Genomic DNA, 14073 nt, shown 5'->3' on the forward strand with positions numbered 1-14073 from the left:
TTCTGTTGGGGAGAAGGTCAGCTGCTTGCTAAGCCAAGCATCTGTCCATGGACATGGAATGTCTTTCCATGTGTTGCTGTTGGGAAGAGGGCTGCCTGAGCCGAGTGGGGCGTTTCACGCTGAGAAGAGACCCTTTGTCTGGGTATATGGCCGTGAGGGGTAGTGCTGGGTCTGACGGTGGTTGCAGGGTTCTTTTGGGGATGGCCTGGATCCTGTGGTCCATCGTGGTTGACCAAACGGACGTCCACGCCCACGCGGTGTGAGGGCACGTTCTTCTGCACAGCCTGCCCAGGGGTTGTCATTGACAGGCGTCCTCAGGATGGCCATGGGGACAGGGCTGAGGCGGACACTCGAGCTGGTTGGGGTTTGGACTTCTCTAGGCCTGCGTGATGGTGTTCCTTTGTCTGGTGCTGGATGCCGGCTGGCTATCTGGATTTGGCAGTGTTTCTTCAGGCGCCCTCCCCACCTGTGGCCTGGGTGGGTGGGTTTCTGTTCTGGTTCCTGGGCTCCGCGCTGGAGCTGATCAGTGTGGAAGCCCAGGGTGAGCTGGGTTTTGGGATGCGCATCAAGGGGCTGTGGGGGTTGCCCGGGTGGTGCCCAAAGGGAGAGCGAATTGGGAGAGCAGCAGTGCCAGGCGCTGGGCCTTGTCTCTCAAGAGGGCTCAGGAACCTCCCTTTGTCTTTCCAAGGGAGGCTCTTGTCTTCTTTCGATGCACCTGGTGAGAGGATGGGAGCTCGAGCCAGGCCGGGCCTATGCAGGCGGCTCTCTTGACGGATCCACCAAAGCTCTGCCTGAGCTTCCTTCTGGCCCCCTGGGGAGAAGGGCTGATTGGGTTGGTTTTGTGTGGTTGGGAAACTCTGTGCCTTGGGAAGCACAAATGGGGATCGAGATCAGGCACACTCCAGGTGGGCTCAAGAGAGTTTGGAAGCAAAGGGAGAAAGAGAGACCTGGCCAGATGAACCAAGCAAGAAGGAAAGAATCGAGGCAAGACTTAAAGGCAAGGAGTATGGAATCCCAGGGGGATCATGAAGGGGGAAAACGACTCGTTCCATCCTTCCACACCTCTCTTCCTAAGTGCATATGGGCAAGGCTCTATCCCCACGGTAGCAGGCGGGCACACCCTGATGGATTTGGAGCTAAGGATTTCCAGGGCGAGGCATGGCCTAGGTGGGCATCTGCACGAAGAAGGCCTTTGAGAGAGGGAGATAGAGCCCAGGTGGAAGGGCCCTTCTGGGCGGGGGATGGAGCCCCCACCCTCGTCTGGGCCCCAGCCCAAGCAGCCCCGGGGACTGCTGAGCCAGAGAGAGAAGGAAAGCCTGAGCGGGGCTGTTCGAGCCTATGTCCACACGAGGGTGCCAAAGCCCCTTCCGACCCCAGGTGCAGCTCCTAGGCTCTAAGAGGTGGGAGTGGCAAGGCTCCAAAGGCGCAGGCTCCACGTCGGGCGCGGCGACGGGAACGGGGACGGGGGCGGGGTCGGGGGCGGGACGGATGGAGGCTTGAGCGGGACGCCCCCACAGCAGGCACCCCGAGGATGTGCGGGTGTTTCCTGGGCACCAGGGACTCTCTCCTCGGAGACACCTCCTGTCAGGCGGAGGGCGGAGGGCGGAGGGCGGAGGTGTGCCTTCCGGATTTGGAGGTGGGTTCGCCGCCTGGTTGGGTGGCAGTGGGTTTGGAAGGCTTGAAACAGGTCCTGGGCTTTGGCGTGCTTGGGGTTCCTTCGAGGCAGGCGTCCAGACACACACAGCCTCAGGGTTGGACCGCCAGCTGGCCCTGGTCAAGCCCTGCGCATCAGGGCCTCAGGTAGGTGAGAAGGAGTGTGGTGCTGAGGAATACGTGGGGGGCTTCGGGGGCAAGAGTGTTGGTAGCTGGGCTCATCCGCCTCTTTTCTCTCTCTCTCTCACTCTCTCTCTCTCTCTCTCTCTCTCTCTCTCTCTCAAACACACACACACACACACACACACACACACTCGCAGGATGCTGAGGGCAATGTCCTTGTGTCCTTTTGAGAAGAGCCTCTCTTGGCAGCAGGGCGCCAGGCTATGGAGGCCCGATTGAACCCAGGGCTGATGCGTTCAGGACTCTTGATTGGTCTCCTCAAGCAAGCTCTCAGGGGCGTTCCCACGTGGCTGCCAAGCTTCAGAGGCTCTCCTGGTCCCTGCTGTGGCTGGGGCAAGAGCTGCACTGGGCGATCCCCCTCTGGCGAGACCACATGTCCGTGTGGCAGGGGGCACCCAAATCCATGGACAAGGAATAAGAGGCATTGAAATGAATGAGCTGAATAGATCCGGAAAGGCGTGAAGGTCCATCTCTCTTTCTCTCCCTCGTTCTCTCACTCTTTCTCTCATTCTCCCTCCCTCTCTCTCTCTCTCTCCAAACACACCCACACGCACACGCAGGCAGAGAGAGTAGGAAACAATCGCTTGGACCTGGATGGACAAATCCATCCTAAGGCTCTCCTGAGCCAATATCTTGGGTGGGAGTGGGTTGGAAGTGCCAGCCTGGGGATGCCCAGCCTGGGAGTGGATGCTTTGGCCGAGCAGAGTGGATCTGCATGCCACACACGGGTGCAGGAGAATACCTGGGGAAGTCAATCCACTCCCAACGAAGCATGTCTTTATCCTCATCACTTCCTCCTCGCCAGGGAATTCGGTCGGGTCGGCTGGGCTAGGCTAGGCCATCTGGACGGAATCCACGGAGTCCTTTGGCCCGTCTCTTTTCCCGCGGGGCAGCACTCTCGAGCGTGACACCTTCTCTGGGGAGCGCTGAGCCGCTCATGTGTTGGGGTTGAATGTTCAGGACTCCTTTCGGCTGGTCGCTGCTAGAAGTGGATCCATTGCAGTTTCCCAACAAAGGGATCCCATCTGCCATGTCTATCCATCCTGGGTGGCTCCCCTTCTCTAACCCTAACCCTAACCCGTCCACTAACCCTAACCCTAAATCCTAACCCTAACCTGTACCTAAACCTAACCCGTACCCTAAACCGTATCCTAACCCGTACCGTAACCCGTACCCTAAGCCTAACCTGTACATTACCCTAACTCGTACCCTAAACCCTAAAACCTAACCCAAACGTAACCCTGACCTTACCCTAAACCTAAACCTAACCCTAATACTCTAAACCTAATCCTAACCGTCACCATAACCCTAAACCCTTACTCCTAACCCTTAACCCTAACCCTAAACACTAAACCTAACCCTAACGTACCCCTAACACTAACCCTAACCCCTAAACCCTTACCCTAAACCCTAACCCTAAACGCTAACCATAATTTAAACCCAACCGCCAACCCCTAACCCCAACCCCAACCCCAGCGCTACACACTAACCCTAACCCTGACTCTATCCCTAAACTTAACACTAACCCCTAACATTAACGCCTACCCTAAACCCGTACCCTAACCTAAACCCGTACACAAACCCGTACGCTAACCCTAACCTGTACCGTAAAACTAACCCGTACACTACTCGTATCCCAAGCCAAAAACGTAACCTAACCTGTACCCTAACCCTAACCATCAACCCTAACCCTAACCCCATCCCAACCCTAACCCTAACCTAACCCTAACCCAACCCCTAATCCCTAACCCTAACACTAATCTCTAAACCCTAAACCCTAACCCTAACCCTAACATATCCCTAAAACGAACCCCTAACCCCTAACCCTAACCCTAAAGCCTAACCCTAACCTCTAATCCTAACCCTAACCCCCAACCCCCAACTCCTTAACCCTAAACCCAAAACATAACCCTAACCCCTAAATCTAACCCTAAATTTAACACTATCCCCTAACCCTAACCCTAACCCTCTAAAGCGTACCCGAACCAGAACCCGGGCCCTAACGCTAACCCTTCACCCCTAACCCCTAAACCCTAAACCCTAACCCTAACCCTCTAACCCAGCCCTCTAACACTAGCCCGGTAAACCTAACCCTCTAACCCTAACCCCTAAACGCTAAACCCTAAGCCTAACCTATCCCTCTAACCCTAACACTAATCCTAACCCTAACCCACTAACCCTAAGCCTAACCCTAAACCTAACCCTAAACCTTAACCGTAAACACTAACACTAAACCTAACACTAACCGTAAACCTAAACTAACCCTAACCCCTAACCCTAACCCTAGCCCTAAACACTAAACCCTAAACCCTAACCCTAACATAACCCTAACCATAACCATAACCCCTAACCACTAAACCTAACCCTAAACTCTTACCCGAACCCTAACACTAACCATAACCCCTAACCCCAACACCCAACCCCTAACCATAACCCCTAACCCTAACCCTAAATTTAACACTAACCCCTAACACTAACCCTAAACCCGTAACCTAAACCTAACCCGTACACTAACCCAAATCCGTACCCGTACCCTAAGCCGTACCCTAAACTTAACCCGTACCCTAAACTTAACCCGTACCCTAACCTTAACCCGTACCCTAACCCTAACCATTAACCCTAACACTAACCCTAACCCCTAACCCAGAGCCTACGTTAACACTAACCCTTAACCCTAAACGTGTACCCTAACCCTAAACCGTACACTAACCCGTACCCTAACCCTAACCCGTATCCTAACCCTAACACCTAATGCTAACCCGTACCCTAACCTCTACCCTAAACATAACCCCGAACCGGTAGCATAACCCTAACCCATACCCTAACGCGTACCCTAACCCTAAACCTACACCTAACCCCTAACCCTAACCCTAAACCTAACCCCTAACTCATAGCCCTGACCCCTAAACCCTAACCCGAACACTAACCCTAAACTAACCCTAACCTAACCCTAACCCTAACCCTCTAAACCTAACCCTAAACCCTAACCCTAACCCTAACCATAACCTGTACCCTAACCTTAAACCGTACCCTAACCCTAACACATAACATAACCCTAACCACTAACCGTAACCCTAAAACAAACCCTAACCACTAACCCCTAACGCTAACCCCTAAACACTAAACCCTAACTCTAACCCTAATCCATACCCTAAACCGTACCCTAACCCGTACGTAACCCGTACCCTAACCCTAACCTGTACCTAAACCTAAACCGTACCCTAAACCTAAACAGTACCCTAACCCTAACCCGTACACTAACCCGAACCCGTACCCTAACCCGTACACATACCCTAACCCGTACCCTAACCTTAACCCGTACCCTAACCCTAACACGTACCCTAACCCCTAACCCTAACTCCTACCCTAACCCTAACCCGTACCCTGAACCAAACACCTAACGCTAACCCGAACCCTAACCTCTACCCTAACACTAATGCCTAAACGGTACCCTAACCCTAACCCATACCCTAACTCGTACGCTAACCCTAAACATACCCCAAACCCCTAACCCTAATCCTAAACCTAACCCTAACCCAAAACCCATAACCCTAACCCCTAAACCCTAAGCCGAACCCTAACTCTAAACTAACCCTAACCTAACCCAAACACTAACCCTCTAAACCTAACCCTAAACCCTACCCTAATCCTAACCCAAAACCACAACCCCTAACCCCAACCCTAACCCCTAACCCCTAACTCTAACCCGTACCCTAACCCTACCCCTAAGCCTATGCCTAAACCGCACCCTAACCCTAACCCATACCCTAACCCTAACCAGTACCCTAACCCTAACCCGTACCCTATCCCTAACCCGTACACTAATCCTAACCCGTACCCTAACACTAACCGTAACCCCTAACACTAACACGAGCCCATAACACCTAACCCCTAACCCTTACTCCTAACCCTTAACCCTAAGCCGTAAACTAACCAACACCCTAACCATAACCCTCTAAATCTAAACCTAACCCTAATCCGTAACCCCAACCACAAAACCTAACCCCAACCCTAACCCCCAACCCCGAACCCCAGACCCCTAACCCTAAACCCTAAACCCTAAAACCTAACCTTAACGTAACCCTGACCTTACCCTAAACCTAACCCTAACCCTAATACTCTAAACCTAATCCTAACCGTAACCATAACCCTAAACCCTTACTCCTAACGCTTAACCCAAACCCTAAACACTAAACCCTAAACCCTAACCCTAACGTAACCCTAACACTAACCCTAACCCCTAAACCTTACCCTAAACCCTAACCCTAAACGCTAACCCTAACCCTAACCCCTAAACCCAATGGCCAACCCCTAACCACAACCCCAACCCCAACGCTACACACTAACCCTAACCCTAACTCTAACGCTAACCTTAAAACTAACCCCTAACATTAACGCTAACGCTAAACCCGTCCCCTAACCTAAAACCGTACACAAACACGTACCCTAACACTAACCTGTACCGTAAAACTAACCCGTACCCTAACTCGTATCCTAAGCCGAACACGTAACCTAACCCGTACCCTAACCCTAACCATCAACCCTAACCCTAACCCTAACCCCATCCCAACCCTAACCCTAACCTAACCCTAACCCAACCCCTAACCCCTAACCCTAACACTAAAGTCTAAACCCTAAACCCTAACCCTAACCCTAACATATCCCTAAAACGAACCCCTAACCCTAACACTAAACCCTAACCCTAACCCCTAATCCTAACCCTAACCCGCAACCCCAACCTCCAACCCCTTAACCCTAACCCCGAAACATAACCCTAACCCCTAACCCTAACCCTAACCCTAACCCTAACCCTAAGCCTAACCCTAAAGCTAACCTTAAACCTTAACCCTAAACACTAACACTAAACCTAACACTAACCCTAACCCTAACACTAACCCTAACCCCTAACCCCTAATCCCTAACCCTAACCCTAACCCTAAACACTAAACCCTAAACCCTAACCCTAACATAACCCTAACCATAACCCCTAACCACTAAACCTAACCCTAAACTCTAATCCGAACCCTAACACTAACCATAACCCCTAACCCCAACCCCCAACCCCTAACAATAACCCCTAACCCTAACCCTATATTTAACACTAACCCCTAACACTAACCCTAAACCCGTACCCTAACCCAAATCCGTACCCGTACCCTAAGCCGTACCCTAAACATAACCCGTAACCAAAATTTAACCCGTACCCTAACCTAAAACCATACCCTAACCCTAACCATTAACCCTAACACTAACCCTAACCCTAAACCCTAACCCAGAGCCTACCTTAACACTAACCCCTAACCCTAACCTGTATCCTAACCCGTACCCTAACCTAAACTGTACCCTAAACCTAACACATACCCTAACCCTAACCCCTAACCCTAACCCTAAAACAAACCCTAACCCGTAACCCTAAGTCTAACCTTAACACTAACCCCTAACCCTAAACCTGTACCCTAACCCTAACCCGTACACTAACCCTAACCCGTAACCTCACCGTAAACCATACCCTAACCCGAAACCTAAGCAGTACACTAACTCGTATCCTAACCCTAACCTGTACCCTAAACCGTACCTTAACCCATGCCCTAACCCATACCCTAATTCTAACCCGTACCCTAAACTGTACCCTAACTCGTACCGTAACACGTACCCTAACCCTAACCTGTACCTAACCATAACCCGTACCCTAAACCTAAACAGTACCCTAACCATAAGGCGTACCCGTACCCTAACCCGTACCCGTACCATAACCCGTACACATACCCTAACCCGTACACATATATAACCCGTAACCTAACCCTAACACGTACCCTAACTCCTAACCCTAACCCGTACCCTAACACTAACACCTAACGCTAACCCGTACCCTAACCTCTACCATAACCCTAACCCCTAACTGGTACCCTAACCCATACCCTAACGCGGACCCTAACCCTAACCCTAAAACTACCCCTAACCCCTAACCCTAAGCCTAAACCTAACCCTAACCCCTAACCCTTAACCCTAACCCCTAAACCCTAAGCCGAACCCTAACACTAAACTAACCCAAACCTAACCATAACCCTCTAAACTTAACCTTAAACCCTACCCTAACCCTAACCCCAAACCACAACCCCTAACCCCAACCCTAACCCCGAACCCCTAACTCTAACCCGTACCATAACCCTACCCCTAAGCCTGACCCTAACCCGTACCCTAGCCCTAACCCATACCCTAACCCATACCCGAAACCTAACCCATACCCTAACCCATACCCTAACCCTAACCCGTACCCTAACCCAATAATCTAACCTTTACCCCTACCCTAACCCTAACTCTTAACCCTAACCCTAACCCCTAAACCTAACCCCTAACCCTAACCCTAACCCCTAAACAAAAACACTAACACTAACCCCTAACCCCTAACCCCTAACCTAAACCTAACCCTAACCCTCTAACCCTAACCCTAACCCTAAACCCTAACCCCTAACCCTAACTCTAAACCCTAAACCCTAAAACCTAACCCTAACCTAACCCTAACCTTACCCTAAACCTAACCATAACCCTAATACTCTAAACCTAACCCGAACCTGAACCCGAACCCTTACCCCTAACCCCTAACCGCAGACCCCTAACCCTAAACCCTAAAACCTAACCCTAACCTAACCCTGACCTTACCCTAAACCTAACCCTAACCCTAATACTCTAAACCTAATCCTAACCGTAACCATAACCCTAAACCCTAACTCGTAATCCTTAACCCTAACCCTAAACCCTAAACCCAAAACCCTAACCCTAACATACACCTAACACTAACCCTAACCCCTAACCCTTACCATAAACCCTAACCCTAAACTCTAACACTAAACCTAACCCCTAAACCCAACCACCAAACCCTAACCCCAACCCCAACCCCAACCGTACACACTAACCCTAACCCTAACACCTAACCCTAAGCCTAACCTTAACAATAACCCTAGCATTAACGCTAACCCTAAACCCGTACCCTAACCTTAACCCGTACACTAACCCGTACGCTAACCCTAACCTGTACCGTAAAACTAACCCGCACCCTAACTCGTATCCTAAGCCTAACACGTAACCTACGCCATACCCTAACCCGAAACCTAACCCCATCTTCAACCCTAATCATAACCTAACCCTAACTCTAACCCCTAAACCCTAAAACCTAACGCTAACCTATCCCTAAAACTAACCCTAACCCTAACCCTAACCCCTAAACCCTAAGCCTAACACTACCCCTAACCCCTAACCAAAACCCTAACCCTAAACATTAACCCTAAACCCTAACACTAACCTTAACCCCTAACCACTAACACTTAATCCCTAACCTAAACCCGACCCTAACACTCTAACCCTAACCCTAACCCCTAACACTAACCCGTACCCTAACACTAAACCTAACCCCTAACCCTAACGCGAACCCCTAACACCTAACCCCTAACCATAACCCGTAACATAACCCGTACCCTAACACAAACCATAACCCTAACCCTCTCACCATAACCCTAAACCTAAGCCTAAACCCTAACCCTAAAACCTAACCAGTAACCCTAACCCTAAACTCTAAAGCCTAAACCCTAACCCTAAGCCAAAAATAAACCGAACCCTAACCCTAACACTGAAGCCTAACACGAAACCCTAAACCTAACCCTAACCCCTAACCCAAAACCACAACCCCTAACACCAACCCTAACCCCTAAACCTAAACTTAACCCTAAATTTAACACTACCCCCTAACGCTAACCCTAAACCTGTACCCTAACCCAAACCCTAACCCGTACTGTAACCCGTACCCTAACCCTAACCTGTACCTAACCTTAAACCGTACCCTAACCCTAAACCGTACCCTAACCCGTACCCTAACCAAACCCGTACCCTAACCCTACCCGTAGCCTAAAACTATACAGTACGCTAACCCGTACCCTAACACGTAACCGTACCCTAACCTGTAATCTAACCTTAACAAGTACCCTACCTTAACACGTACCCTAACCCTAATACCTACTCTAACACTAACACATACACTAACACTACCCCCTAAAGCTAACCCATACCCTAAAATCTACACTACCCCTAACACCTAACCCATACCCTAACCCGTACCCTAACGCTAACCCTAACCCTAACCCCTAACCCCTAACCCTAACCCTAAACCTAACCCTAACCCCTAAACCCTAACCCTAACACATAAAGCCTAAATCCGAACCCTAACCCTAAAATAACCCTAACCTAACCCTAACCCTAACCCTCTAACCCTAACCCTAACCCTAACCCCTAACCGCAGACCCCTAACCCTAAACCCTAAAACCTAACCCTAACCTAACCCTAACCTTACCCTAAACCTAACCATAACCCTAATACTCTAAACCTAACCCGAACCTGAACCCGAACCCTAAACCCTAACCCCTAACCCCAGACCCCTAACCCTAAACCCTAAACCCTAAAACCTAACCCTAACCTAACCCTGACCTTACCCTAAACCTAACCGTAACCCTAATACTCTAAACCTAATCCTAACCGTAACCATAACCCTAAACCCTAACTCGTAACCCTTAACCCTAACCCTAAACCCTAAACCCTAAACCCTAACCCTAACATACCCCTAACACTCACCCTAACCCTAAACCCTAACCGTACATTCGAACCCTAACCCTAACCCCTAACCCCAACCCCTAACCACAACCCCAACCCCAACCGTACACACTAACCCTAACCCTAACCCCTAAACCTAACCCTAACGTTAACACTAACCCAAACACTAACGCTAACCCTAAACCCGTACCCTAACCTTAACCCGTAAACTAACCCATACCCTAACCCTAACACGTACCGTAAAATTAACCCGTACCCTAACTCGTATCCTAAGCCTAACACGTAACCTAACCCATACCCTAACCCTAAACACTAACCCTAACCCTAACCCCTATCCCCAACCCTAACCTAACCCTAACCCCTCACCCCTAACCCTATCACTAAACTCTAAAACCTAAACCCTAACCCTAACCTCTAACCCGAACCCTAATGCCCAACCCCAACCCCCAACCCCTTAACCCCAACCCCAACACTAAACCCGAAACATAAACATAACCCCTAACCCTAACCCTAAATTTAACACTATCCCCTAGCCCTAACCCTCTAAAGCGAACCCGAACCCGAACCCGGACCCTAACCCTAAACCTAACCCCTAACCCCTAACCCCTAACCCTAACCCTAAACCTAACCCTCTAACCCTAGCCCTCTAACACTAACCCTCTAAACCTAACCCTCTAACCCTAACACTAATCCTACCCTAACCCTCTAACTCTGACCGTAAACCTAAGCCTAACCCTAAACCTAACCCTAAACCTTAATACTAAACACTAACCCTAAACCTAACACTAAACCTAACCCTAAACACTAAACCCTAAACCCTAATGCTAACATAACCCTAACCCTAACCTCTAAACACTAAACCTAAATACTATCCCGAACCCAAACACTAACCCTAACCCCTAACCACAAACCCCAACCCCTAACCCTAACCCCTAACCCAAAACTTAACCCAAATTTAACACTAACCCTAAACCCGTACCCTAACCCTAACCTGTACACTAACCCATACCCTAACACTAACCCGAACCCTAACCCGTACCCGTACCCTAACCCAAACCCTAACCCGTACCCTAACCCTAACCCATACCCTAAACCGTACCCTAACCTGTGCCCTAACACATACCCTAACCCTAACCCGTACCCTAACCCTCTAACCCTAACCCCTAACCCTAACCCTAAGCCTAACCCAAACCCAAACCCTAAACCTTAACCCTAAACCCTAACACTAACCTTAACCCCTAACCACTAACACTTAATCCCTAACCTAAACCTAACCCTAACCTAAACCCCTAAACCTAACCCTAACCCTCTAACCCAGCCCTCTAACACAAGCCCTGTAAACCTAACCCTCTAACCCGAACCCCTAAACGCTAAACCCTAAGCCTAAACTAACACTCTAACCCTAACACTAATCCTAACCCTAACCCTCTAAGCCAACACTAACCCTAAGCCTAACCCTAAACCTAACCCTAAACTTTAACCCTAAACACTAACACTAACCCTAACACTAACCCTAACCCTAACACTAACCCTAACCCCTAACCCCTAATCCCTAACCCTAACCCTAAACACTAAACCCTAAACCCTAAGCCCTAACCCTAACATAACCTTAACCCTAACCATAACCCCTAACCACTAAACCTAACCCTAAAATAAACACTAAGCCTAAACTCTAACCCGAACCCTAACACTAACACTAACCCGTAGCCCAACCCCCAAACCCTAACCATAACCCCTACCGTAACCCTAAATTTAACCCTAACCCCTACCCCTAACCCTAAACCCGTACCCTAAATCTAACCCATACACTAACCCGTACCCTAACCCTAATCCGTACCCGTACCCGTACCCTAAGCCATATCCTAAACTAAACCCATACCCTAACCTTAACCCGTACCCTAACACCTAACCTTAAACCTAAACACAAACCCTAACCCCAACCCCTAACCTTAAACCTAAACACTAACCCTAACCCTAAACCCTAACCCAGAGCCTAACCTTAACACTAACCCCTAACCCTAACCCGTACCCTAACCCATATCCAAACCTTAAACAGTACCCTAACCCTAACACGTAACCTAACCCAAACCCCTAACCCTACACCTAAAACAAATCCTAACCCCTAACTCTAACCCTAAGCCTGACCCTAACCTAAACCTAACCCTAACCCTCTAACCCTAACCCTAGCACTAACCGTAACCCCTAACCCTAAGTCTAAGCTTAACACTAACCCCTAACCCTAACCTGTACCCTAACCTTAAACCGTACCCTAACCCTAACACGTACCCTAACCCTAAAACAAACCCTAACCCCTAACCCTAAGCCCTAAACACTAAACCCTAACCCTAACCTAACCCTAACCTAAACTAACCTTCTAACTCTAACCCTAACCCTAACCCTAACCCCTAATCCTAAGTCTTACCTTAACACTAACCCCTAACCCTAACCCTATCCATAAACCTCTACCTTAACCCTAACCCGTACCCTAACCCTAATCCGTACCCTAACCAAAACCCTAACCCGTACCCTAACCCGTACACTAACTCGTATCCTAACCCTAACCCATAACCTAAACCGTACCCTAACCCGTGCCCTAACTAATACCCTAACCCTAACCGGTACCCTAAACCGTACCCTAACCCGTACAGTAACCCGTACCCTAACCCTAACCCTAACCTGTACCATAACACGAAACCTAACCCTAACGCTAACCCGTACCTAAACCTAACCCGTACCCTAACCCTAACCCCAACCCTAACCCATACCCTAACCTTAACACTACCCTAACCATATCCCCTAACCCTAACCATAACCCCTAAACCTAACCCCTAAACAAACCCTAACCCTCACCCTCTAACCCTAACACCAAACCCTAACCCCTAACCCCTAACCCTAACCCCTAAACCCTAAAACCTAACCCTAACATTACCCTAAACCTAACCATAACCCTAATACTATAAGCCTAACCCGAACCTGAACACGAACACTAACCCCTAACCCCAGACCCCTAACCCTAAACTCTAAACCCTAAACCCTAAAACCTAACCTTAACCTAACCCTGACCTTACCCTAACCCTAATACTCTAAACCTAATCCTAACCGTAACCATAACCCTAAACCCTAACTCGTAACCCTTAACCCTAACCCTAAACCCTAAACCCTAACCCTAACGTACCCTTAACACTAAACCTAACCCCTAACCCTTACCCTAAACCCTAACCCTAAAATCTAACCCTAACCCCTAAACCCAACCGCCAACCCCTAATCCCAACCACAACCCCAATGCTACATACTAACCCTAACCCTAACCTTAACAATAACCGCTAACATTAACGCTAAACCTAAACCCGTACCCTAACCTTAAACCGTACACAAACCCGTACGCTAACCCTAAACTGTACCGTAAAACTAACCCGTGCCCTAACTCGTATCCTAAGCCGAACACGTAACCTAACACGTACCCTAACCCTAACCATCAACCCTAACCCTAACCCTAACCCCATCCCAACCCTAACCCTAACCTAACCCTAACCCAACCCGTAACCCCTAAACCTAACACTAAACTCTAAACCCTAAACCCTAACCCTAACCCTAACATATCCCTAAAACGAACCCCTAACCCCTAACCCTAACCCTAAA

The sequence above is a fragment of the Sus scrofa genome, chromosome 6 (genome assembly GCF_054392235.1).
Source record: "Sus scrofa isolate SSC_HxYL_T2T_F1_AM1 chromosome 6, Sscrofa_HxYL_maternal_Yorkshire_Landrace_v2.0, whole genome shotgun sequence".
Lineage (NCBI taxonomy): Eukaryota > Metazoa > Chordata > Mammalia > Artiodactyla > Suidae > Sus > Sus scrofa.